Source organism: Perca fluviatilis, chromosome 19, assembly GCF_010015445.1.
Source record: "Perca fluviatilis chromosome 19, GENO_Pfluv_1.0, whole genome shotgun sequence".
In the NCBI taxonomy this organism is placed as follows: domain Eukaryota; kingdom Metazoa; phylum Chordata; class Actinopteri; order Perciformes; family Percidae; genus Perca; species Perca fluviatilis.
The window spans coordinates 35,930,161-35,957,927 of record NC_053130.1 but is presented as its reverse complement, the minus strand read 5'-3'; the positions used below and the strand labels follow the sequence as shown (position 1 = coordinate 35,957,927).

General features: G+C 41.8%; 1 protein-coding gene across 2 annotated transcripts in view; it reads left to right on the top strand.

Moving 5' to 3' along the window:
- pdzd8 (PDZ domain containing 8) overlaps nucleotides 1-27,767 on the top strand; it is an 80,228-nt gene that overhangs the window by 39,229 nt on the left and 13,232 nt on the right. The window lies entirely within an intron of this gene.

Genomic DNA, 27,767 nt, shown 5'->3' with positions numbered 1-27,767 from the left:
CAACATGCACATCCAGCCCATAATAATCTTTGTCATTTTCGTAACGCACACATTGACTTCTGGCGGGCGACACATTCATCATTCGATTCTGCTTTTCCGTGCCAATTAAATGGCCCGTTGTAATGCTGTTTGACAACGGCTGGCCGCACAGCAAAAAGCAGATTAAAGACATGAGAGGTTGGTCCCACAAGCTGTTTGTTTCTAATTGCTTCTTCCATGGATCAATTCACCTTAGAGGAAGCTCAATAGACCAGCCGCAATGTGCATGACAGATGGAGCCACAGCCATATTACACATTTCTTGCTGTTTTCATTTGGGATTTATTTTTCTGATCCTATAAGCATGGTCTCTTATTAGAAAAGAAATGACCTGTTACTCACTGCAGAGGGTCAAAATGACCACACAGAACACCAAATAATGAGTAATTAATGAGTAATTAGTGTAAATAATATGCTAGGATGAGTATTTTTTTTTTTTTTCAATTTTAGTCCCTTTTTATTTGTATTGTGGAGCTGATGAGGGAAAGATGTAAACAAAAGATCATTTAGTATTGCTGGACGTTTTCAGCGTTTTGGCCTTTCAACGTGTCATTTTACTTTAAAATAGTCAGATTTAAACATACAGAATATTTGTGGGGAAAAAACAAAGAACAGCAGCTTCAATTAATAAAATGATTGTTACTCAATTACTTTAAAGGTCTAATTTCCAATTTTCTTTATTTCTTAAGTTTACTGAAAAGAACTAACATGTATGTAATTTGCAACAAATTACAGGGAAATGCTCCATTAAAAGCCAAGTAAATATTTATTCATTATTCATTCATTATTGGCAATGTCATTCTCCATATATGTTGAACTGTATGTTTGCCTGTTGACAGATTCTACATTTTTGCATATTGAGCAGACCTGTGCACTGACTATCTAGGTTTCATAAAAAAAATGAATGAATGAATGAATGAATGAATGAATGAATGAATTAATTGTTATCATTTAAACTGGAAGTGTACCAATTGGACATTGCCCTTATTTTCCCTATCCTTAGTATCGGTCTTTCTGGGAAACTTAATATGAAATTAAAAGGAAATTATCAGCTCAAAATATTAAGTGTTACCAAACATTTCAGTATCACCTGCACTTTGTTAGATCTTTTGATTATGTACCTTGGAAGTTGCACAGAAAGTTCCTGTTGGTTTAACAAACTCCCTATAATCGTTGAGCAATCACTCACGATCTGACTACTAACGTGACGTAGGCTTGTCTGTTTTTCTTCTGCTATGTCAGTGTTATTTAGAGTGATGGTAACCACTGAGTATATTTGCTGTTTGTACTTCTCCTTAACAAAAATTATATTATATAGGATGTATTGTGCAGCAGCAGAGCCAAATGAAATAAAAGCATTTATTTTCATCGTGCTCTTCCTCCCTGAATCACTGAGGGATAAGGGTTTCTGTCACTTGGCTGTTTTGAATTAGGGTTGGGCAGTATTTCCATATTTTAGCTTGTATCAATATATTTTCAAATGAGATATGGGATTAGACAATGGCACATGACCAATTTCTTCTGTAAAGCCATGCCTGTGTTTGCATCTCTCCTCTCACTTTCCACGTAGCACCCCCATCCACCCCCACACACTCACACACTCTCCTGCAGCTGCGCGATCCACACTGCTGACATTTGTCTACAGTATTAATTCTTATTAACACAGATGTATATTTTGTTCAGAGTGAGAGGAAAACCTGTGTTTGTACCAGTGCTTCCGCTAGTAATTTTCTGTTTTAGCAGCTGCCATGGCGATAAACACGGCGAAAAACACAGGATTACAGTAGTTCCTGGATGTAACTTTAACTTCAGTTCTGTGAGGAATAGCATGTGAGACGGCGCCTGCTGGACCCCGGTGAGAGATGTAACCCATGGCCAGATTATCATAGTTCATAAAAATGCAGCGCAGTGATGATGCAGACATTAAATACACAAGACGTTTGTAACGGCGCTGGAGCCGTTCACAATAAGTAGAGAATCCAGTCTGCAGTATAGTTCAGACCCCTCACTGATAAACCAGAGAACTGTACAGCAACAATTGACTTTATGTATCATAAACTTCAATCCATCGCACGCTCCCTATCTATGACCCTCTCTCTCTCCCTCTTACCTTTTGAAACCGTAACGGACGTCGGTTACTGTTTCAGACAACTGAAGGAGCTTTCTCAGAGAAAGGCCTTTTTTATTTAACATAGGCTATTTATTTTATATAATTGCAGCTTTATATTTTCAAACAGGGAAGGAAACCCTGAATTTGCATTTTATTTTGATAATAAATAGTTTGTTGTAATAAAAGTGCTTGTGACATCTCACATGTGGTTTTAACATACAACTGAACATTTAGCCCACTTTGTAAAAAAGAAAAAAGAAAAAGAGATATACATTGTGTATTACCATTCAGCCAAACAATACAGAGAGATGATTTTTGGTTCATATTGCCCAGCCTTATTTTGAATATCTTAGTTTTGTAATAGGATTTCAAAGGGCCAGCAGTGACGAGATGTCAATAACCTGTAGCCTGTTAAGTTGACTGAAATTAGGTGAAAAACTGTGCAAATTTTAAATGAATGATAAGTAAATGTTATTTGGTCAAGTGTTCAGATTGCTCCATATTTGTTCCAAGAAGCAAAATGACACTTTGGCCCAAGGTCTAAAGCAACTGGTTTGCTCCCCGAGGAGGGAGATAGGCACAGTGTTTGCATAACAGACGTGTATTGGTGTTCAAAGGAGAGGAAAGACTGAAATGCCAACTTGATAACATGGAAAATGGTGTGTTGCTCCTTTCTAAACCAATGTTAGTTGTCATTTAATAAACTACGATGATATAACAGTCATGACAGATCATTATTTTTTTGATGCCAGGACAATGACCGCTTCAAAAAAGGACTGTGTGGGCGACCAAACCACTGTTGCTGTCTATACAAGTGCAAATGTTTTTTTTTTTTTTTTTTTTTTTTTTAAAATCTTTTTTTTTTAAAATTTTTTAAACCTTCTTCTATATAATAGGCAAAGAACTTTTTAAAATGAAAACTTGAAAATTCAGATTGAGCAACACAACAAACACGTTGTGTAAGTGTAAAACTAAACTTCATAGTGATTTTACTCAGTAAAGACATGCTATCCACTGCTACATTGTTCATCCATCCATTTTTCTATGACATAATTGGGCTGAATTAGGTTGTGCCATTCTGAAAGAAGTTTTGAGTCATTAATATCTACCCATTATTCCATGTGTTTGTGTTCAGGTTCTTATATTTTCTGTATTGACACTGTATTGGTAGGTGTAATTACACCAGCGCTAGCAAGTGGTTGGAGGTGGTCAGTGTGAAAATTGTCATATTATTGAGTAAATCATAAATGGAGAAAAGAGTGTGAGTGAGTAATAATGGTGTCACAAATGAGACCCCTAGAGTGAATGTGCATAGATTGCGGTCTTTATATTGACTTAGCGGCCTACCCATTGTAGGTTCATATTCAGTTTCTTTAACAGAGGTTGATCCAGAGTGTGCAATGCAACAACCGCCTTAAAACATAAAATACAATATACACAATTATTCCCCATAAAATCAAGGGCAGGATAATTGCTGTTAGCAGTCTTCTCATTTTTTTTAAATATACAGTACAGGCCAAAAGTTTGGACACACCTTCTCATTCAATGCATTTCCTTTATTTTCATGACTATTTACATTGTAGATTCTCACTGAAGGCATCAAAACTATGAATGAACACATATGGAATTAAAAAAGTGTGAAATAACTGAAAACATGTCTTATATTTTAGATTCCTCAAAGTAGCCACCCTTTGCTTTTTTATTAATAAGGGAAAAACTTCCACTAATGAACCCTGACAAAGCACACCTGTGAATTGAAAACCATTTCAGGTGACTACCTCATGAAGCTCATTGAGAGAACACCAAGGGTTTGCAGAGTTATCAAAGGGTGGCTACTTTGAAGAATCTAAAATTTTATTAAGTTTTTCACATATAGAAAACATACAGCAATACAAATAATGTATTAAGTGTGCAATACAACAAATCAATCAAAAGATGCAAAACAAATTAAATAATTGTACAAATAAAACTAAGTAATAAAAATAAATAAATAACTGAAAAAGAAGCAGTAATGGTGATCTTTAAGTTAGTGTGACATTCTCATCCTCCAAAAATTCCCAAAAAGGTTTCCACACTTTAATAAACTGTTTTCTTTTCCCTCTAACAATATATGTAAGTCTTTCCAGTGCAAGGTACATTGCAATCTCCTTCAACCACAACTTTACAGAGGGCAACTGTATATTTTTCCAGAAAAGAGCGATCAGTCTTCTAGCTTGAAGAAGCCCAAAATCAATCAACACTGACTGTGTAGAATTAACGACCAAATTTTCAGGGTATATACCCAGGATACAAAGTTTCGCTTGCAGGGGAACATTCTTAGCTACTATCTGGGAAATGGCCCTCATCACACTCTGCCAAAATAGTTGTACTTTGGAATATTCCCAAACACAGTGGAACAGTGTCCCTTTTTCCTCTAAACACTTACAACAAATATCTGGAATATTAGGATACATTTTATTCAGCTTTAGTGGGGGGATATAAGTTCGCATTAGCCATTTATACTGGAGCAATTTCAATCTTGTATTAATTGTATTTTGCTGTGCCTTTAAGCATGCCACTTCCCATTCTTCTTCAGGTATATTCTCTCCAATATCGACTTTCCATGCTTCTAATCTGTCTTTGGATGATTCCTTTTCATAAAATACCAAAGTCCCATTAAAAAAAAGATACTAGACCCGTTTTAGCCAGATTTGTAATGATTAGGTTTTCAAGATTTGTCAAAGGTGGCTCAGACATTAGATCTTTATTTATTGATAATATAAAATGTTTCAGTTGTAAATATTTGAAAAAATGCTTTTTTGGTATACTATACTCCTTACATATTTGCTCAAAGGTAAGTAGGTTGCCATCTCTGTATAGGTCCCCTACACATTGCACACCCTTGGTTGCCCAAAGCTTAAAACCACCATCACCTCTACCTGGTATAAAATCATTGTTTCCCCATATAGGAGAAAAACGAGATAAAGCAGGGATGTCTCCGATATGCTGGTGTATACAATACCAAATGTCTGACATTTTTAAGAAAAGGATTTTTCCTTTTTTCTCTCAATGTTTTAAGATCTGTTGAATATAGCTATAGCTTGAGGAGCAATTCTGATGTGGTTATTTGCTCAATATTTACCCAAGTTGGAAGAATGCCTGAGCCAAAATAGAACGAGGCAGAGTGTAATTGAGCAGACCAGTAATACCACCGTAGGTTTGGAAGACGAAGGCCACCTCTCTCATACGGCAAGTAATGCAACTTCAATCGTAGCCTAGCTTTTTTATTGTGCCAAATGAATTTAGCAAGAATATTGTTAATTTTATCAAAAAAACATTTAGGAAGTGGGATTGATTGAAAAAGGTACAGGAATTTTGGCAATATATCCATTTTAATTATATTAATACGGCCGATCATTGAAATTGGCATTACTGTCAAGCGGTTTAATGTCTCGGTTATTCTTTCTGTTAGCGAGTCATAATTTGAAGATACAATATTTTTGATTTCAGGTGTAATTTGAACCCCTAAATAAGTGCCTGGGGTCATTCTTAACGTGTAAAGAAACATCAGGCTTGACTTAAACATCCCTTTTCTAACTCTGTAAAACAAAATGTAACTAACCAATAAATACATAGATATTAATTTACTTAATTTGTTTATTATTGAAATGGTAAATAAAATAAAAAATTGCACCATTGTCATGCCTTAATAGGACGGGGTGCTTATTCTTGGTGATTTTAATATTCATGTACATTGTCCAATCCCCTCACTTCTCATTTTGACTCTTTTAACTTCATTCAAACTGTTTAAGGGACCACACATTCTAAGGGTCACACCTTCAACTTGGTACTCTCAATTTGGTAGATATGCCTGTAACTGAATGTATAGGTGTTGTTTACGCAGTTTATACAGCTTTCTATTCCTAGTCCCTACAATACGCACTCACATTCTCAACGCTGGCTCTGTAGTTAAATTCTCTGATGCTTTTATTTCATCATCCTGCAATTCGACTACATCTCTTCTAAATCCAGATGCACTGGTAAATTCACTTAAAGATCAGTGTCTATCCATCCTCAACCAAATTGCACCATTTTAAACTAGGATACAAAAATCAAATAATCTTACCTGGCTGAGTGATCACACTCAAGCCCTCAAAGACTAGAAAATCTGAATGACAATAAAGTCAATCAGTTACCCATAAAGGATTGAAAACAAGGTTTTATTTTCTGTATTATAATTGATTATTAATTTTTACACTCAAACCTCTCTAACAACATTTTCTGTCTCTCTGGGTTCCTCGACGGCTCAGTGAGTTGTGTTGTCCCTCAAGGCTCCGTTTTTATTTATTTATTTATTCGGGACAGTGCACATTAATGAACAATCTAACATTTCTGTACAGACTGTAAATGAGCCAGGTTATAGCATAAATGCTGATTTCCACCTGTAGTCCCGAGGCAGGAAAACAACTTACAAGATAATGCAAAACAGAAAAATATTACAATATACAATATCAAACAAGAAACACATTAGCACGCATTCAGACAGATTACATTACATCAATAAAATTAGTCAAAATGATGACATAACTGGGAACTTTTAAGAAATAGTTTAAAGTGCTTTTTAAATATGCAGTAAGTTGGACATTCTCTTAGGTTTGTTGGGATGCTGTTCCAGAAATGACCTCCTCTGATACATAGAACTTTTGGCCCCCTTCTGTTTCTTTATATATGCTGCCTCTTGGCCAGGTTATTTAAAATCTTAATGCTTAACCATTGTGATGCTAACGACACTCTTTCATACACACAGACACACACACACACACACACACACACACACACACACACACACACACACACACACACACACACACACACACACACACACACACACACACACACACAGGTTATATAAGATAGCGCTGCAAAGATTAATTGAATGACTAGTTAACTATTTAATTGATCGGCAACTATGAATCGGTTTAAGTCATTTTTCTTGGTCTAAGTCATTCCAGCTTCTTAAATGTTAATATTTTCTAGTTTCTTCACTCCCCTATGACTGTAAACTGAATATCTTTGAGTTGTGGACAAAAAAACATTTGAGGACGTCATCTTGAGCTTTAGTAAACACTGACATTTTCCACCATTTTGACATTTTATAGAGCAAACAACTAATCCATTAATCAAGAAAATAATCAACAGATTAATCGTCAATGTTAGTTGCAGCTGTAATAAATACCGTTACAACCGACCGATTCCAACAGCCTAGCAAATCTCAGTCTGTAAAATATTAAGCAGGCTGCTAGAAATCGAGAGGTACTTTTCAATGTTAACCTCTGTTTGGATGATAAAGTCAAAAATGTTAAGTCCTGTTTCTTCCAGCTCAAGATGAGTTCTAAATTAGGTCATTTTTTATCAATTGCTTATCTATTAAAAGTTGTTAATGCCTTTATCTATTCTTGGCTTGATTACTGTGATACACTTTACTTGAGCATCAGCCAGGGCTCCCTCCACCGTCTTTAGTTGGTACAAAACACTGCTGCTTGGCTCATTACTGGGGAAAAATCAGTGCCGTTGACACAGTGACCGCTACGTTGCTATCTTAAGAATTGCCTACATGTGAAGTTTGCGGATAGTAGCTAAATCTGTCCATGGAAAAGATATTAATTTTATTTATATTCAGCAGGTATCTTAGTTATATCAAGATTTAGCTTTAGTTTATCCCAGTTAATCCCACAATCTCTACAAAGCATGATGCGGCCAGCATCAAGGTATGTAACACTGAAGTAAAGCACACCCTCTCCTGTAATATTGCTTAGTAAAATAAAGCAGATATCTAAAAGTACAAACAGGGACATAGGAGAGAAACTAAACTTGAAACCACAGCAATGTAGAGGTGTTACTCTACATTGCTGTGAAAATCAAAAAATCTAAATCGTACATACCCTCGTGACCTTAAAATCAAAAGTAAAATGCAATCAGGGATTTGGAGAATCGTGACACCCCTACAGAAATTCAGTAGTAGCTACGAAATTACTGAGAGCACTGATACTTACACATTTCTGTTTGCTGTCCTGCACAGACATGAGTTGAGGCTTGCAACATTTTAGGGGGAGAAAGGAGGTCGTCATGGCTTAGTAGCAGTCGGCGAGACGTCACCGCAGCCCACTTGGAGGCGGGTCGGGCGAGTTTTGGACCAGTGAAAAGGTCCATCATGGGTGCAGGTCGGCGTGCTAAAACTAGTAATGGAAACCTAAATCAGCACAGCATGGTTTGGCTTGGCGTGGCCAGAAGTGCCATTGGAAGAAACAACCACAGAATGGAGTGACAGTGGAAAAGATTTTCTTTTTTATTTTTTTTTTTTTATCTCTTTTTAAAACCTTTTTCTTTGTGAAAGCTCTTTGAAATGTTTGATGTATCATCTAATTTATACTGTTTTTATTCCTATTTATTTGTTCTTATCCATTTTATTGTCTTTACTTCCTCTGTGCTTATGTCCTTTGGCCTTATTCTCATTTCATCTGTCTTGTCTGGCTATTTTTTTCTTTTGTAAAGCTCTTTGCAACATAAGAATTGTTAAGTTATTGTACATACTCAGAAATTAATTATCTCACTTTTTTTTATAGATACAAGGATAAACTTCTTTTTAAAAGAAAGTTCTTTGAAGTTGACTTTAAAGTAAACTAGTTGTTATCTTTGCCAAAAAAGTATCACTGGCCTAATTTGACCCCAATCCAAGATGATACTGGCAAGTTGATCCAATCAAAAGTTTTTCTCTCGCCGCTCCCAAGATGGCAGCACGTCTCTCTGTCTGTTTGTCTGTGCGTGACTGACTGGTTGATATTTGTTTTTTCACTTTGTGAGCTTTCGTACAATACTACTACTCTAATGTAGAGTCGGTATTTGTCATACTCAATGGTTGTTTATGACGCAAATCCGTATAGTTTAAGTCGGGACTGACATCCTCAGTGAACTGGCACTGATGATTTAACAAATATCCTCCATGAGTACAACGTGGCATGGGCAAAAAACAGAAAATCGAATCAGAAATCTGACTGGCTGGTCTTCAGGCAACTGCGCAATGCATGTACTCTCAAAATTAGAAAAGCCAAAGCTGATCATTTTCTTTCTCAAATCATTCATAACCTGAATAATCCATCAAAATTTTGGAAAACTATCAAATCAATATCAGAAAACAGTAAAGGCCTGGAGCTTCCTTCAAGCATTGTGATAGATTCTCAAAAAGTTACTGACAAGGCCAAAATGCTTGATTGTTTCAATGAACATTTCATAACCTCAGGATTTTTATTTGAGTCCTTCAACCCTCAACATGAGTGTTCCACAGTTGAGACTGTTGGTCTGGATCCTTCTATTCAGTCTTTTAGTTTCAGTCCTATTACAGTTTCAGACGTAAATAAAGCCCTCATTTGGATACAACAAAATCTGCAGGCCCTGATAAACTGGATCCCTACTTTTTAAAGCTTGCAGCAAATTGTATTGCTGTGCCTTTAACTAATATTTTTAATCTGTGCTTGAACACATATGTCATTCCTCCCATCTGGAAATCAGCCTTTGTGGTTCCCCTGCTAAAAGGTGGTGACCCTTCTATTTTAAATAACTACAGACTGTCTCTAAACTGTCTCTCCTGGTCAAGGTTCTAGAATCCCTTGTCAGTGATCAATTAAAGATTTTTTAAAACGGTAATAATGTTTTATCTGACTTCAAGTCTGTTTTTTAGAAAAAGGCATAGTACAACATCGGCAGCGCTTAAGGTTTTAAATTACTTTATTGAATCAGTGGACAACAAGCAGCATTGTGCAGCCCTTTTTATTGACCTTTCTAAGGCATTTGATACAGTGGACCACATAGTGCTTCTCGCTATCTCAGAATATCAAAAGGCGTGCCTCAGGGGTCAGTCTTGGGGCCGCTGCTATTCATCCTCTATATCAATAACATTGATCATAACGTGTCTAATGTAAAATTTCATTTTTATGCTGATGACACTGTACTGCAGTGTTTCCTCTAGGATTATTTTTAGCAGTGGGGGCAGATCTGTCGGACCCCCCCCGCGCCCCGCCGGCAAATGTTTTACGTATTAAACACAACCGACACTTCGCTGCAACACAAACAAATATATTTATTCACCTCTATTCACACACAATGAGGCATATTTTCATTTCGTTTTGAGTGAACTGTATTTTTGAGGAGCTGTTGGTCTACAAAATTAATTCTTCATAGGGAAACCAAAACCCAAAGTAGGCTATATATAGTATGAAACCATTCATAATGAAAATAATTGCATATTTGCCTCAGCGGCAAAATTGGCAGCCTTGCAGCGTGCATTTGATTTTTCTTGGCTTTTGGAAAAATAACTCCAAGGCTGGGTTACACTAGAACGACAGGGACGGTCATTTTGAACCGTTTTGAAATTTATGTGTAATAACTTTGCTTAATAAAAAAAATACAATCCTGCTGGTACCTGACTTTTCCTAAAAGAGTCTGTATTTTCATTTAAAATAGTTTTTATATAGCCTACTGTACATTACACAAAAGGCAAAGAAAATACAATCACTTTGACCTATTTTGGCCATACACTGTCATATTGACCGCTCTGATTTTTCGCGGTTTTGTTTTTAATCTTTTGCGTGGTTGAAGATACATCTTGGGTGCTTAGTAATAATCATAGCCTCTGTCAGAGAAACGTAACTAGCGGTCTCGAGTAACAAGTGTGGGCAATGCATCACCGATGGGCCGAAGGCAAAGCCAGAGTCGGTAACGTAGGCTACGGCTTGGATGACCAAATCGGAGGCGGTACCTGCCAGGTTAGGTTAGGTTATAAATGTTCAAATAACATACTTTTAATTGTTATTTGGCTGTGAATTATGTTGAATGAATTTCCCCCAATATGTTTCATGAATGTATGAAATAATTTAGCCTACTAGGCCTATGCCATGATATGATATCGAGGGCGTTGTATTGAATCAACAGCCACGTGCAATTTAGCTAGCAGGTGAAGGTGAAACTAAAAATGTGCAAGAACTATAGAATAATACAGGCTTACATGAACTGACAATATAAGTTATACGACTTACAGTTCTCAAGAATGCACACATGCCATCTCAACCGGGTCCTCCGGACAGCCTGTCTCTTTTTTCTTTCTCCCTTTTCTCTGAGTGGCACGCGTGCCCACTCGCGTTGTGAAGCGCGTGTCTGCGCTATTCTCCGTCGACGCGCTCTTTACAATCACTGCTGATAGACGGCTTTTTCAGTGTGTGTGTGTGTGTGTGTGTATGTATGTGTGTATATATATATATATATATATATATATTTTCTGATACCGTGGCGGGAAAAATCTAACCGTGGCGGACCGCCACTTGCCAATCAACATAGAGGAAACACTGGTACTGTATTGCTCAGCACCCACCCCAGAGCAGGCATTCTCCCAGTTACAACTTGCTTTTAACACGCTTCAACAGAATCTTTACGATTTAAATGCTGAAAAAAAACAAAAGTCATGCTTTTTTCAAAATCCAAATCAAATCTGCCTTCAATCCTACTTCCCAGGGTACGAAGATTGAATGTGTTTCTAAATACAGATATCTTTCAAAAAGATTAAAACTTAAACTAGGATTTTATTTCAGAATCAAATCCTGCCTTTTGTTCAAATCTAGAAAGAGTCTGGTCGCTGCCACTTTTATGTTTATACTTGACTATGGTGATGTTTTATACATGCATGCTTCGTCTCAAAGTGTACATGCACTGGACACTGTATACCATGGAGCTCTGAGGTTCATCACTGGTACGAAAGCCCTCACTCAGCATTGTGAACTGTGGGAATGTGGTGGATGGCCTTCTCTCTCAACACGGAGACTTCAACACTGGCATACCTTCATATACAAGGCTATTTTAGGTCTCCTTCCATCCTACCTTCTGACCTATATCAGTGTAAATAGTACCAGGACTTACAATCTTCGTTCCCAGAATCTTTTCCTTCTGTCTGTTCCAAAGGTTAGACTGAGCTGGGATAAAAGGACTTTTAAGTTTGCTGCGCCCTCTGCCTGGAACAAGTTACAGAAATCCATGAAACTTAATGAGCTGGTCTCATTGGTCGCTTTTAAGAGGACGTTGATTGACTTGGAGGCAGCTACATCTGGCTGCAGATGTTTTGCCTGGTGTGTTTAGGATTCTGGTTGACTCTGAGGGATTTGCTGTTTCAGTTGTTTTATGTTTTTTTGTGTTTTTGTGTATTTTGTGTTTGTATGTATGTGTGGTTGTACTGCTGCCTGTCTTGGCCAGGACACTCTTGAAAAAGAGATTTTTAATCTCAGTCAGTCTCTTCCTGGTTAAATAAAGGTAAATAAACAATGCTTTGATAAAGTAATATTCCATGGAAACATCCTGATAGCCCTGCTGTGTATGGGGATAGTTACAGATGTCCTACTATAATTTAAAACGTCTGTGACATTGTGTTGTAGAACACGTACTACAGAATATGCGTCACTTTTAAACAGCCTAATAAGTACCCATGTAATACACCTGAGCAGCTACTGGCTATGCACCCCACCCCTCAGCCCACTCCACCCCCATCACCACTGTGGCTGCTAATTGGATGTGGCAGGGAATTGCTGCGCACTTGCCTCCCAGCGACTTGTACCCTATAACCATACACAAATCGATCTGACATGTGGTATCAGATTAAATTACCAAGCAGCGCAGTGACAGGGAAAAGGATTTGCTCAACCCCCTGAGCTCAGCCTCTCTGTCTTACACACACCCTCCCAGACCTGCTGGAGAGCAGAGGGATGTTCAGCCAAGCAACAGGAGATGCTGCTCCATCCAAGCTATCCGTCAAGCTGGGCTTTAAATCCAGCCTGCAGCTAGCCACCTCCCTGTAAATTGCTTTCAGTATTCATATAGCCCTCTGATGACTTCTCCCATGGAGGCCAGTTTAACCCATTCCACTCAAATGTATGTGCAAGTTTACAAGTATAGCTGAAGTGATAGAAAACAGTAGTTTTCTAAATGTAGACACAGCTCAATGTAAATTACAGTTGGTGGGACGATGACGTCCTGTAAACTAGATTTCATTCACTTGTCATTTGTAATTTGTGTCAGAGCTGGGTTTTTTTTTTATCTTGGATGCGACAGACAAGGTGAGTTTATGTGAGAATGTAGTAAACCATAGCTCCTTTCAGGCATGCATTTCACTCTGTCAGCAATACTACAACCCATATCTGAAAGTGGTTTTAAAAGTATTTCTAGAGCATTTTGCTAGCACTGTTTGTACAGTTGTTGCAAAGCTCCCCCCATTTTCTTTTTAGCTGCTATTGTCTTTTAAAAAAAAAAAAAAAAAAAAAAAAATCAGAAATGAAAACTGACTGTAGCAGTGTCTCAAATCACCCCCTTTTTTCACCCATTCACCATTCCTTGTAAAATAAACTCAGTAGTTTCCTATATAATGAGCAGTAAATTGAGTGTGGAATGTTTTAAGGGCACTAGGGCAGAGGTGAAGAGAGGGGTCTTGAGGTGGGACTGGAAGATGGTGAGGGACTAAGAGGTGCAGATCTCTTGGGGGAGGGAGTTCCAAGGCCTGGGAGCTGCCCTGGAGAATGATCTGTCCCCATAACTGCGCAGGTTGGATTTTTGAATGGAGAGGAGAACAGCTGAGGTGGATCTGAGGGACCGTGAGGGTTGGTATGGGGAGAGGTCAGTGAGGTATGAGGGGGCTAGATGGTGGAGGGCTTTGTAGGTGAGGACCAGGATTTTGTAGGTGATCCGGTGGGAGATGGGAAGCCAGTGGAGTTGTTTTAGGACTGGAGTGATGTGGTGCCAGGATTTGGAGCGGGTGATGAGTCGGGCAGCTGCGTTTTGGACCAGTTGGAGTTGGTTGATGTTGGTAGAGCTGATGCCGAGGAGAAATGAGTTGCAGTAGTCCAGTCGGGAGGAGATGAAGGTGTGAATGAGTCTTTCAGCAGCGGGGGGTGTGAGAGCGGGTCTGATTTTGGCAATGTTGCGGAGGTGAAAGAAGGAGGTTTTAATGACTTGACCGATGTGAGGCTCAAGGGAGAGGGTAGAAGCAAAGATAACGCCAAGGTTGCGGGCCTGGGGAGATGGGGAAACAATGGTGCCATTGATGGTGAGAGTGGGGTTATTGGTTTTGCTGAGTGTGGGTTTGGAGCATATGAGGAGGAATTCTGTTTTATCGCTGTTGAGTTTGAGGAAGTTGTGTTGCATCCAGGTTTTAATAGCTGACAGACAGGAGTTGATGTGGGAGAGGGGAGGATTGTGGGGGGATTTGGTGCTGAGGTAGATCTGGGTGTCGTCAGCATAGCAGTGGAAGTCCAGGTTGAAGTGGTGGAGTATCTGACAAAGGGGGAGGATGTAGATGAAGAGGAGGGGGCCGAGTACGGAGCCTTGGGGAACGCCTTGAGTGGCTGTGGCAGGGTGTGGTTATGGAGAGAGATGAAGTGGGATCTGTTGGAGAGGTAGTGGAGTTAAGTACCTTCGATACCGAGCTCTTTGAGTCTGGTGAGCAGGATGTTATGGCTCACGGTATCGAAGGCTGTACTCAGGTCAAGGAGGATGAGGATGTTGAGAGAACCTGTGTCAGCAGAGGGGAGGAGGTCGTTGAGGACTTTGAGGAGAGCGGTTTCAGTGCTGTGGAGGGGGCGAAAACCAGATTGGAGGGGCTCGAATTGGTTGTTGGCATGAAGATGGGTTTGGAGTTGTGAGGCCACTATACGTTAAGGGTTTTAGACAGAAAGGGGAGGATGGATATTGGGCGGTAGTTGTTGAGGGAGGAGGGATCCAGACCAGGTTTTTTAAGGATTGGGGTGACAGCGGCAGTTTTGAAGGCAGAGGGGTCAGTTCCAAGGGAGAGTGAGGAGTTGAAGAGGTTAGTGAGGTAGGGGCATAGGACGGGGAGGCAGGACTTCAGGAGTGGAGTAGGGAGGGGGTCAAGGGAGCAGGTAGTGGGTTTGGAAGAGCTGATGAGTTTGGAGATTTCAGGAGGAGTGACCAGGTCAAACTGGGAGAGGAGGCAGTGAGGAGGAGGGGTCTGGAGGTCAGGAGAGATGGGGAGAGGAGGGTCCATGGTGGGTGCTGGAGTAGATTCTGAGAGGTGAGATACAGGGGATAGAGCTTGGTAGATGATGTTGATTTTGTCAGCGAAAGAGTAGAGGAATGAGTTGCAGAGATCTGGAGTGGACGTAGGGAGGGTGTTGGTCCGGGCCTTGATGAGGTTGTTCATTGTGGAGAAGAGGGTTCTGGGGTTTTGACAGGGTCGGTGAGGATGGTGGAGAGGTAGGCAGATTTGGCAGCAATGAGGGCGTCTTTGTAGGCAGTAGCTAAGTTTCCATCCACTTGTCAATCGAATTATCTGAAGTTCGGTAAAAAAACTCATGCGAATAAAGCTGGTGAAAGTGTGTTTCCATCCAACGGCTTTAAAGCAAATAAAAACCTGTGCGTAATGACGTCACATGCTGTTTTGTGATTAAATTGGTATATCGAATTGATTTGAGACATTTTATGGTGTTTCCATTCATTTTTGCACTGAATCGCACAACATTCAAGCGAACTTTTGCGAACAAAGTTTTGCTAGACAAAAGTAGTTGTTGTTAATATTAGAAGCCAAGCTAAGCTACGATGGGCCTTTGGCTGAGGATCTGATCCAGCTCATCAAAAAGGTGGAACTTGCCTTATATTTTCCCTCCGGCACCGCTGTGAGACAACTCTCTTTTTTGAGCCGTGTATCGCTGTTTGAGCTCCTTCCATTTACTCCGCAGGACGTCCCACGGCTTGTCGTAAGGGACATTCTAAAACGCTTAACGTGTCAACAATCATCACCAGATGAATCATGGTCATATCTTGACATGAACACTTAAGCCTGTCAAAAAAAACTAAATCGAAATCCAACGATTATAGAAGTTATCTCAGGTTAAAGGGATACTTCACCGATTTAGCATTCAGCTTTGTATCAGTAGAAACCCGATAGTATTTCTGAAGGACCGTGCCTCCCTCCCTCATGTCCCCCTGAGACGAGAGATTTCTGCATTTGGGGCCTGGAATAAATCTTCCGATGACGTAAAATGACGATTTTTGCGTCATTGGAAGATTTTTGGGCCAGAGGCAAAGGACTACAGCCAGTAGTAGGATCTACTTCCGTATGTTTTCAACACGCCCACAGGAGGTTGGACTGCCGAGTCTGGCCGAGGTATTCCGAATGAAAACGACTGTCAGCCATCTTGAATCTTCGCTAAACAGGCTTTCGGTTTTCAGCAGAAAACATTTACAACAATTATCTGCATTCAAACTACCGGACGTGTGTACCACCGGGATACATCGGTACAGATCGGAGAATATGGAGGAAACGTTATTACAGACGCAATACTCGGCACACTACGTGAGCTTTGCCTGCACGGAGACCAGCGGTGTCGCTCAATGCCGCTAGCCGGCTACGGGACATCCTCATCGGCTAGGTGGAAAGCTAACGCTAGCTGTCCACCTGTCCCAGCCATCCTGCTTGCAAGTGTCTGCTCATTAAACAACAAGCTGGACTACATCCTCCTTCAACGAAAATCCCAACGTGAGTTCAGTGACTGCTGTGTTTTTGTTGTTGTGGAAACATGCCTGAACAACAGTGTACCGGAACCGGGACTATCCAGCTACCAGGCTGCTCTCGCCGGCCCGTGGAGGTGGGCTGTGTTAAACGGACTGGTGTAGAAATAAAATCCAACTAGCTACTACTAACTGCTGGTGGAGCTTGTGACTGTTAAATGCCGACCATTCGACATTCCACGCTAATTCACGGCTGTGTTTATACTCTGTGATTAGCTACACCAATGCTAGTATGCGTTAGCTGAACTTTACGGATCCTGCTTGCAAGTGTCCGCTCATTTAGACCAAAAACTGGACTACATCCAACTTCAACGACACTCCCCAACGTGGAGTTCAGAGACTGCCGGTGTTTTTGTTGTGGAAACCTGCCTGAATAGTGTACGGACTGTCCAGCTACCAGGCCTGCTAGCCCTCCGAAGCTGCAAGATGCTCTGTCGCCAGGTAAAAGAGGTGGGCTGTGTTAACACCGAGTGGCGAGAAATGTGGTGATTTGTATCCATTTAACTGCTAACTGCTGGTGGAGTTTGTGACTGTAAACGCCAACTCATTCTACATTACACACTAATTCACGGCTGTGTTTATGCTTGGGTTTACAGCCCACCAAGCCCAATGCTAGTATGCGTTAGCTGAACTTTACGGAGCCTATAAAGTGTGTGTACTAAATGTAGCCTGTTTCGTATGTCGTTTTTATATAATGTCGTTTTTATATATGTTAAATGTGTAACACCACTTGAGTCACGATGAAACGTTGTTTCGTGTATATGGTTGAAATGACAATAAAACACGCTTGAGTTGAGTTGAATGCCTCTGTCGGTCTGTCAAGCGGTAGGCGTGGCTTGGGAGTGGACTCAAAGCAACGAAGCAGGTGCATTCTGGGATTTGGTGTTTTTCATCCATATAAGACCAAAACACATTTTCTGGCTTTTCTCGGCCTAGAAGGCACCAATTAAAAAAATTTTTTTCACATTTCTACTACATAAGTGACCCAATTTAAAGATATATTCAGCTTTCCAGCGGTGAAATATTACTTTAATGTTTTCTTCATCATAGTGTCAGATAACATCCATAATATTTGGACATTGGGTTAGATTTGACCGTTTTAAGTGGTTATGAGCAATATAGGAGAGGATTTTTTTGGTGATGATTGATCGTTGTTTAGGTACATTAAACCACGTTAAGCTTTTTCCATAGGCTCTAATGAAGGAGAAACGCTTTATGTCAGATAACATCCATAATAATAGGATTTTGGGTTCGAGTTTTTGACAGTTTTCAGTGGTTATGAGGAGCAATATGAGAGAGAAATTTGGTAATCATTGATCATTGTTTAGGTACATTAAACCACGTTAAGCTTTTTCCTCGCCATAGGGCTAATGATGAAGAAAACATTAACGTGAGATAACTTCTATAATCGTTGGATGTCGATTTAGTTTTTTGACAGGCTTAAGTGTTCATGACAAGATATGACCATGATAAATCTGGTGATGATTGATCGTTGTTTAGATACATTAAACCATGTTAAGCTTTTTCACGTTAAGCCTTTAATGTCCCTGTCGTAACTGTTGGTCATTTCCTTCTCGAGCTCCTGATAAATGATGGCATTTCTTAGATTTTTGCTATCTAAAATAGCAGTTATATTTTTCTGGTAAATTAAAAAAGTATCTCGTCTCCTCGTTTGTCCACTTACATCTGTTTTTGTTTTGCAAACAGAGCGGAAATACTGGGCGGAAATGAACTGAAACTTCTTCTTCGTTTCATTGCGGGTTGCAACCATAAAATGACCTAAAACTTAATCGCAATTCATTATTTATTTGGCAAATAACGTTTCCATCAGCGTTTATCGCATAAGCCGTATATCGATCAAGAGAAAATCCGATGAGACCAAACGTATTTTCTTTGAGTCGATATTCATGAAATTCAATCGGATTTTACGGTTTCCATAACGCATTTTTCATTCAATGTCACTTAATTCGGATAAAAACGTGTGGATGGAAACATAGCTAGTGAGATGGAGTTTATAGGCTTCATGATGGACTGTGAGGGATAATTTCTTTGTCAGACGTTCAAGTTGGCGGCCAGTTTCATTTTTCGGAGTGCAGGTGTGTACCAGGGTGAAGAGGTGTTAAAAGTGACAGTTTTTGTTGAGGGAGGTAGACAAGATGGAGTTGAGGTGGTTTGTGAGATCATAAGGTGAGGTGAGGGTTGAGTCCAGGTGGAGAGTGGTGGAGAGCAGGTCAGAGAGATGGTGGGGATCGATTGATTTGAGGTTGCGGAAGGTGATTTCTCTGAGGAGGTGGAGGCGTGGGGTTGGAGAAGGGATGGTGAACCGTATCAGTTTGTGATCAGAGAGGGGAAAGAGGCATGGATGGAGGTCGAGCACCGGTTGGTTAGTGGAGCAGACCAGGTCGAGGATGTGTGCTTTTTCATGTGTGGGGAATGTGGCATGTTGGGTGAGAGAGAAGTTATCCAGTAAAATGGTGAATTCTGATGAGAGCTTGCAGGTGGGGGAGTCCATGTGGATGTTTAAGTCACTGAGTAGCAGCAGACGTGGAGAGAGAGATGAGGCTAGTGTGAGGAGTTCAGTAAAATCAGAGAGGAAGGAGGGATTTGGTTTAGGTGGCCGGTAAATGAGGATGACTGTCATGGAGGAAGGAGCTTTGAAGGCGAGATATTCAAACGATGATACTGAGGGGAGGGTGAGTTCTGTGATCCGGAAGTTCAGATAAAAAAAAAGGGCGAGAAAAAAAACGCGCAGGCCATCCTCCCCCCCGCGGAAGGGGTGGGAGTTTGCAGATGTAGTTGTAGCCAGGGGGGGATGCTTGGTTGAGGGAGAAGAAGTTGTTGGGTTGTTGCCAGGTTTCAGTGAGCAGAAGGAAGTCCAGAGTGTTGAGGTGTTGTGTGTCGAGGATTAGTTCATGGAGGGCAGGGGCGATCGGGTGTTGAGGAGGGCAAAGTTGGCATGGTGAGAGGGTGGTGGGATTGGGCCAGGCTGGAGAGATCTGAGGTTGTCCTGGTTAGCAGTGCGTGTGGTCGGTGGGGTGTGGGGTATTGCATTTGAGGGGGGACAGTGAGCGGATTTGAAGTGCGGAAAGCACTGGAGTCCAGTCCGGGTTTTCTGTGCAGCCTGACGGTGCATTCAGCCCTATGTGATCCAGTCATAGACAGTATATAAGGATCCAGTGGGTGAAGCATTCTGATGACGTAGGACAGGTGCGACAGAGCATGCAGGTGACCAGATGGATGGAATGGATTGTCCGTGGTGGAAGAAAACAAACTTGCGGCGAGAGCTTCTGTGGATGTAACTGGGTCGACGTAGAAGTCCGAGCTGTTTGATGACTGGGATGCAGGATGGAATGGAGTAGTTGACGAGTTCGACCAGTTGCAGAGTTGAATATTTGAACATGATGCCGAGCGGAGGGACTGAGAGCTCTGTGATAGCAGTTAGCCGTGGGCTAGGAGCACAGAGGTGGGTGAATGATGTGTGTGCTAGAATGATCCACGTCACGACAGGAGGAGATGAAAGTCTAGTCTGGGTCACGGCACGCATCTGGTGGAGGTGAGAAGGAGGTCAGCAATCGGGTTAGCCGCTGTAGCAGCTAGGATTAGCCGCCATGTGTTTGGTGAACGGGGGCAGCCAGCTAGCGGCTAACCGACGAGGCGAGAGTCCGGTCGAGGAGCCCAGGCAGCTTCGGGAACCAGCTGAGAGGCTGTCCAGAGTTACAGAGGCTGTCCAGAGGTAGGGGTACAGAGAACACAAACAAACAGGAACACAAGAGAGTAGCAGACGGAAAAGCGGCGAATAAGCAGCGCCAGCGTCCTCATGTCTCAAAGTAAGCTCCTCAGAGTGAGCTACTCGTGTTCACGATGCTCTCCAGGGTAAAATCATTCCAATACATCAAGTGGTCCTGTCCGCTCCATGAAGATGTCAGTGAGTCTGAGTGGGACGGACCCAGGCTGGGTCTGAGTGGGACGGATCCAGGCTTGGTCTGAGGTCTGAATATGGAGAGAAAAAAGTGCAGTCACCAGTCTTTCAGTATTTTCTGTAGGTTTTAGATGTAATTAGTGGAAACACGGAACAAATCTCTAAGTAAGAATGTCCTTATGAAGACCAAATGCATGAATTTTGTTAGAGCACCTTCTTTATACAAACTGATTTTAGATTTCTAGAGAAGAACAGGGATATATTTTAAAGTCTGTAAGCTTGCACAATTTCTGGATGGTGTCTCTTTCCAACTTGGTACATATTATTCAAACACACCAGCTATTTTACAGATTTACAAGGACAAACTTAAATTTTTTTGAGGAAGTACAGAATTTTGTTTCTCGCAGATAATCTGTTTCATCAAGTAGATTTTTGTGTGTGGTAGCCAATTTGTGAGGAAGCCCATGATATGTCAAAGGGTAACCGCTATAATAATAGATGTCTTTTATCATAATTCAGGGATCAAAGGAAGACTTGTTTTGGTCTTGGAGGTAAAAGAGAGAACTTTAAAGCAGTGATAGCTGCCATTAGAACATATTAACCTTTCATTTGTCCTCCGTGGCAGTGCAGATAAAAGAGAGAATGGATTTGCTGAAATAGAAAGTGAATTGCTCCATTTACATCTGGACATTCGGGGGTTGCTATGTTCTTTGTTTGTCTTTTCTGCTCCGAGACGAGGAAGCAGAGATGCTGGTTGTCGTTAACAAGGTTAGTCCAGTTACTGCTGCTCCGCTCTGAAGGAAAGCTCCTGGACACAACAACCGCAGTTTTCTCTCAGGAATGGGAAGAAAGGAGTCATATCTCACTTTTTATTAGTGTGTTTCTACACCAAACAAAATCATAACTCTAAACAAGAGTTGCAGAGGGGTTATTTCATTATTACATTACATGTCATTTAGCTGATGCTTTTATCCAAAGCGACTTACAATTAAGTGCTTTCAACTTTGAAGGTACAAACTCGAGACAACAAGTAGTAAGTGCAAATACATCAGCTTTAAATAAGCAAAGCTACAAAGAGACATGAAAGTGTAGGTTCAAGAGTTTTTTTTTTTGTTTTTTTTTAATCCGAGGTGTAGTCGGAAGAGATGTGTTTTTAGCCTTCGGCGGAAGATGTGTAGGCTGTCAGCCATCCTGATGTCGATGGGGAGCTCGTTCCACCATTTGGGAGCCAGGACAGTGAACAGTCTGGATTTCGTTGAGTGATTAGTTCTCCCTCGCTGTGAGGGGGCAGCAAGAAGTTTGGCTGATGCAGAGCGAAGTGAGCGGGTTGGGGTATATGGTTTGACCATGTCCTGGATGTAAGCTGGGGCTGATCCATTCATGGCCCTGTATGTAAGTACTAGTGTCTTGAAGCGGATGCGGGCAGCAATTGGTAACCAGTGAAGAGAGCGGAGGAGCGGTGTAGTGTGAGAGAACTTGGGGAGGTTGAAGACAAGTCGAGCTGCTGCGTTCTGAATGAGCTGCAGAGGTTGGATGGCACATGCAGGCAGGCCAATCAGGAGGGAGTTGCAGTAGTATAGACGTGAGATGACTAGAGCCTGAACCAGAACCTGAGCCGCCTTCTGTGTTAGAAGGGGATGTATCCTTCTGATGTTATGCAGCATGTATCTACATGATCGGGTGTTTGCAGCAATGTTAGCAGTGAAGGAGAGTTGGTCGTCAAGTGTCACACACAGGTTTTTAGCTGTCTGGGTGGGGACTACCACAGAGTTGTCAATTGTTATAGTCAGGTCTTGGGTAGGAGAGCCCTTCCCTGGAAGGAAAAGGAGCTCAGTCTTGTCAAGGTTGAGTTTCAGATGGTGTGCGGACATCCAAGAAGAGATGTCAGTCAGACAGGCCGAGATACGTGCTGCTACTTGAGTTTCAGACTCAGGAAAGGAAAGAAATAGTTAGGTGTCATCTGCGTAGCTGTGATAAGAAAAGCCGTGCGACTGAATGACAGTCCCAAGAGAGTTGGTGTACAGAGAAAAGAGGAGGGGACCCAGGACTAATCCCTGGGGAACCCCAGTTTTGAGTGGGCAAGGTTCTGAGCTAGATCCTCTCCAAGTTACCCGGTAGGTTCGGTCTGCCAGGTAAGATGTCAGCAAAGAGAGCGCAGAGCCTGAAACACCCAGATCCTGGAGTGTCAAAATGAGGATCTGGTGGTTCACTGTGTCGAAGGCAGCAGAAAGGTCCAGAAAGATGATGATGGAAGAGAGAGAGGTTGTTCTAGCGATGTGAAGCTGCTCAGTGACAGCAAGGAGGGCAGTTTCTGTTGAAAGACTACACACAGCTTTGCTTCCAAAGATGGCGCTAGTGTGCATGGCAAGCCGTCTGTCTCTGTCTCTGTCTCGTCTGCTTAGTCTGTTGTTTGCTATCGCTCTATTTATTTACTGTCAAGATGTTTCTGCTTTACTCGTTTATGATCGCCAAGCACTTATCAACATTCAACTATCTGCTGACTTATTGTCTGAAAGACATGTTTTGGGAGATCGCTGGACCTCGAGGATTCCTCCTCTGCTGTCGAATATACCTGAGCACCTGCGCCGTTCACCTGCTGTTCTTCCCCGTAAGAAACGCTACAGACGACGGGGAAAGCGTGGAGGTGTGCTGGTCAGATTCAAGGCTTACCTGGCGCTCACCTATGTGACGTGTCCTGATGGACGCTACGTTCCTGCTGCCGGGCGCGTGCTGGGGATGAGAGACCGCTGGCTTCGTCCCATTGTCCCTGGCTCACAGGTTATATCCGGGGACCACCTGCTGACAGCACCACGGGCCAGGTCAGTACTTGGATCTTCTCCCATGCGTGCTCGGTTCCGCCGAGGTGGGGTGGATTTTTGAACCCCCGCCCGCTTGATCGTGGCGGCGCCTCCAGCCAGTGAGGATCAAACTCTTCGCTGCTTTTTGTTTTAATGCTAGATCGCTAGCCAACAAGACTTTTCTCCTCAATGACTTCTTCACTTCTCGTGAGTTGGATTTTTTGTTCTTAACAGAAACCTGGCTTCATGATGGCGAGCTCACGCCTTTTTCTGAACTTCTTCCTCCCCGATGTGGCTTCCTCAGCTCCCCTCGGACCACAGGTAAAGGTGGAGGATTAGCCGCTGTGTTTAAGTGTGCTTTTCCATGTCGGGAGATTCCGTTTGACAGCTGTTCCAGCTTTGAGCTGCAGCTGTTTGAGACACATCTTCCAGTTACTGTTTTATGTGCTGTGGTTTATCGACCTCCGAAGTTTAATAAGGATTTTATTCAGGACTTTGCAGACTTTGTGGCTCGAATTGCTTTGAAATATGATCGCTTTTTGATCGTTGGTGATTTTAATATACATGTGTGCTGCGAATCCAGACCGATGTCTAAGGATTTTCTTAATCTTATTGACTCTTTTAGTCTCACGCAGTCTGTCACTGGCCCGACGCACGAAAAAGGACATACTTTGGACCTTGTGCTGTCATATGGCTTAGATGTTGCCATTAGTGAAATATGCGGCACATGCATTTCAGATCATCTGCCTGTTTTATTTACTATCGTTGTCCCCTGCTCGGACACTTTGTCTGTTTCCCCCGCACGTTGTGTCCGTGCAATTAACCCTCAAACTGCCACACAGTTTCCTGCTGCTTTTAAAAACTCAGTGCTTTATAATCCTGGTGATTTTCTTAATGTGGAGGAACTCGCCAACATCTTCAACTCTACTTGTACAGAGATACTGGACTCTGTTGCCCCATTGAGGGAGGAACGCACAAAAACTCTTAAAGAACCTTGGCTGAATGACAACACCCGCTCTCTCAGACGGGCCTGCAGAACAGCTGAGAGAAAGTGGAAGAAGGACAAACTTCAAGTGTCATTTCAAATTTTAAAAGACTTATTACATAAATACCAGGGAGCAGTTAAATCTGCTAAAACTTATTTTTTATCTCACCTGGTTGCTAGTAACATCCAGAGGCCTCAAGTTCTTTTTAAAGTGTTTAACTCACTTATTAACCCTTGTGAAACTGACTGTGCTGTGCCATCCACATTGTTGTGTGAAAACTTCCTGAAACACTTCATAGATAAAATTGCCGGCCTGAGCTTTTCATCCCCTGCTTTTACCAGTGACCCCTCTGTTACCTCTTTATGCCCAGCTGTCTTCCAGCAGTTTGAGCCAGTTTCACTCCACCTTCTCTCTGACATAGTCAAGCAGCTCGTCCGGCTAATTGCCTGCAGGATAGTATCCCTGCACGCTTACATAAAAGATGTTTTTAACACTGTTGGGCCCAGTATTTTATCCTTGGTTAACTCATCTCTTAGCTCAGGGTGTGTTCCAGCTGCTTTTAAACATGCTGTTGTGCAACCACTTTTAAAAAGAAAAATTTGGATCCGTTAGTATTGTCTAATTTTAGACCTATTTCAAAACTACCGCTTTTTATACTAAAGTGTTGGAGAAGGTTGTTTTTAATCAACTTCAATCATTTTTAGATGATTTTAGTATTCATGAAAAGTTCCAGTCTGGTTTCAAGCCTCGTCACAGTACTGAAACTGCCCTTCTAAGAGTCTAAACGACACCTTCTCTTAGCGGTCCGACTCAGGAAACTCCGCTGTTTTAGTGCTTTTAGACTTGACTGCGGCCTTTGACACTGTTAACCACTCTATTCTTTTATCCCGACTCAAACAAAGTGTTGGCATTACGGGCATTGCCTTAAAATGGTTTGAATCCTACTTGACAGATAGGAGTTTTTCAGTCCACATTGGTAACTGCTCTTCATCTGCTGCCCCTCTTTCCTGTGGGGTCCCCCAAGGTTCCATTTTGGGACCCATGCTATTTTCTTTGTACATGCTGCCCTTAGGGTCCATTTTTGAAAAAAACACAACATTTCTTTCCATTGTTTTGCAGATGATGTACAAATCTATTTGCCTGTAACAAACAATGAGAAGGACACTATCCAGCCGTTGTTAAACTGCTTGAGTGATCTCAAAATATGGTTGGATCAGAATTTTCTCTGTCTTAATGACAAAAGACCGGTTGTTGTGTTTGGTCGGGCTGAACATTTCAGTGCCTGTGTAGATGCTCTTGGTACTTTAGGTTCCCAAATTCATCCTTTTACCAGAAATCTGGGTAGTGATTTTTGACGTGCTTTTAAATTTGACAAACAGATTAGTTCTGTTGTTAAAACTAGCTTCTTCCAGCTGAGACTTTTGGCTAAGGTCAAGCCTTACCTACCCGCACAAAGACTTTGAGAGAGTCATACATGCATTTATTACGTCCCGTTTGGACTACTGTAACTCACTGTATGTTGGATTGGATCAGTCATCCCTTTGTCGGTTACAGTTAGTCCAGAACGCGCAGCTTGACTTTTAACCGGGACTAAAAAGCGTGACCATATTACACCGGTTTTGGCCACGCTCCACTGGCTTCCTGTTTGTTTCAGGATTGAATTTAAAATTGTATTAATTGTTTTAAGATCTTAAATGGGTTCTCGCCGTCTTACTTATCAGAGCTCTTACATGTCCACACGCCTGTCAGAGCACTGAGGTCGTCAATCAGATGCTCCTCGGTATTGCCCAGATCCAGGTTAAAAACCAAAGGTGACCGAGCCTTTTCAGTGGCTGCTCCAAACCTCTGGAATAGTTTACCCATTCATGTAAGAACAGCTCGGACCATTGGAACGTTCAAGTCCTTGCTTAAGACCCATTACTACGCATTGGCTTTTAATTCAAGTTGAGCTTTGATATCTTGACATTATTGACATTATTCTTTTTCTACTGTTGTATATTGTGCCTTGTTTGTGTTTATTGTTTCGTTGCTTTTGGAGCATGTTAAGCACTTTGGTCAACTGAGGTTGTTTTTAAACGTGCTATATAAATAAAATTGAACTGAACTGAACTGAGTGACCAGCCTTGAAGCCAGACTGGTGGGGATCAAGAAGGTTGTTCTGGTGGAGATAGGTAGAGAGTTGATTATGAATGGCACGCTCAAGAGTCTTAGATAGAAATGGAAGAAGGGAGACGGGTCTATAGTTATTGACATCAGAGGAGTCGAGTGTTGGTTTTTTGAGTAGTGGGGTCACTCTTGCCTCTTTAAGGGCATCGGGGAAACAGCCAGTTGACAGGGAGATGTTAATGAGATGAGTGAGGAAAGGAAGAAGGTCAGGTGCAATGGACTGGAGAAGGTGAGAAGGGATAGGATCCAGGGGGCAGGTGGTTGGACGGGCAGAGGTAATCAAAGTAAGAATTTGATTTGGAGATAGAGGGGTGAAAGAGGAAAGAGTACTGGATGTGATGGATGGTAAGGTGATTTCAGGAGGTGTGGTGTAGAAGGAAGAGCGTATGACTATACTATATCTATCTATCTTTTTTACAAAGTAGTTGACAAAGTGGGTTGGTAGGAGGGAGGAGGTGGACTGGGGGTATCTAGCAGGTTAGAGAAGATGGAAAAAAGTTTTTGGGGGTTTGAGAAAGAGGATTCAATTTTGGTTTGATTAAAAAGAGCTTTTTGCTGCAGAAATGGAGGCAGCGAAGGAGGAAAGAAGAGACTGATAGGTAAGCAGATCATCTGGGTGTTTAGATTTCCGCCATTTCCTTTCCGCTGCCCGTATGGTTGATCTTTCAGCACGTACTGAGTCATATAACCACGGCGCTGGGGAGGACTTGCGAGCTTGTCGTGAAGTAAGAGGGCAGAGAGAGTCGAGAGAGGAGGATAGAGTAGAAAGTAGAGTGTATGTGGCAGCATTAGGAGGCATGAGTAAGAAAGAGTCAGATGGAGGGAGGGTAGATAGAGTACATGCCGCCAGAGAAGAAGGAGAGAGTGAACGAATATTACGGCGGACAGGTACGGTGTCTCTTGAGATATGGTTGTGAGCTTGGGAGAGTGGTAGAGAGTAAGAGATGAAGAAATGGTCTGAGGTATGGAGTGGGGTAACAGTGAGGTTTGATGTAGAGCAGTTTCTGGTGAATATGAGATCTAGGTGGTTGCCAGCTTTTGTGAGTGGGTGGTGAAGGAGAGAGTGAGAGGGCAAAAGAGGAGAGAAGGTGAAGAAAGGTAGCCAACTTCTCTGTCTGGATGTTGAAGTCTCCTAGAAGTACCAGCGGAGGACCAGTT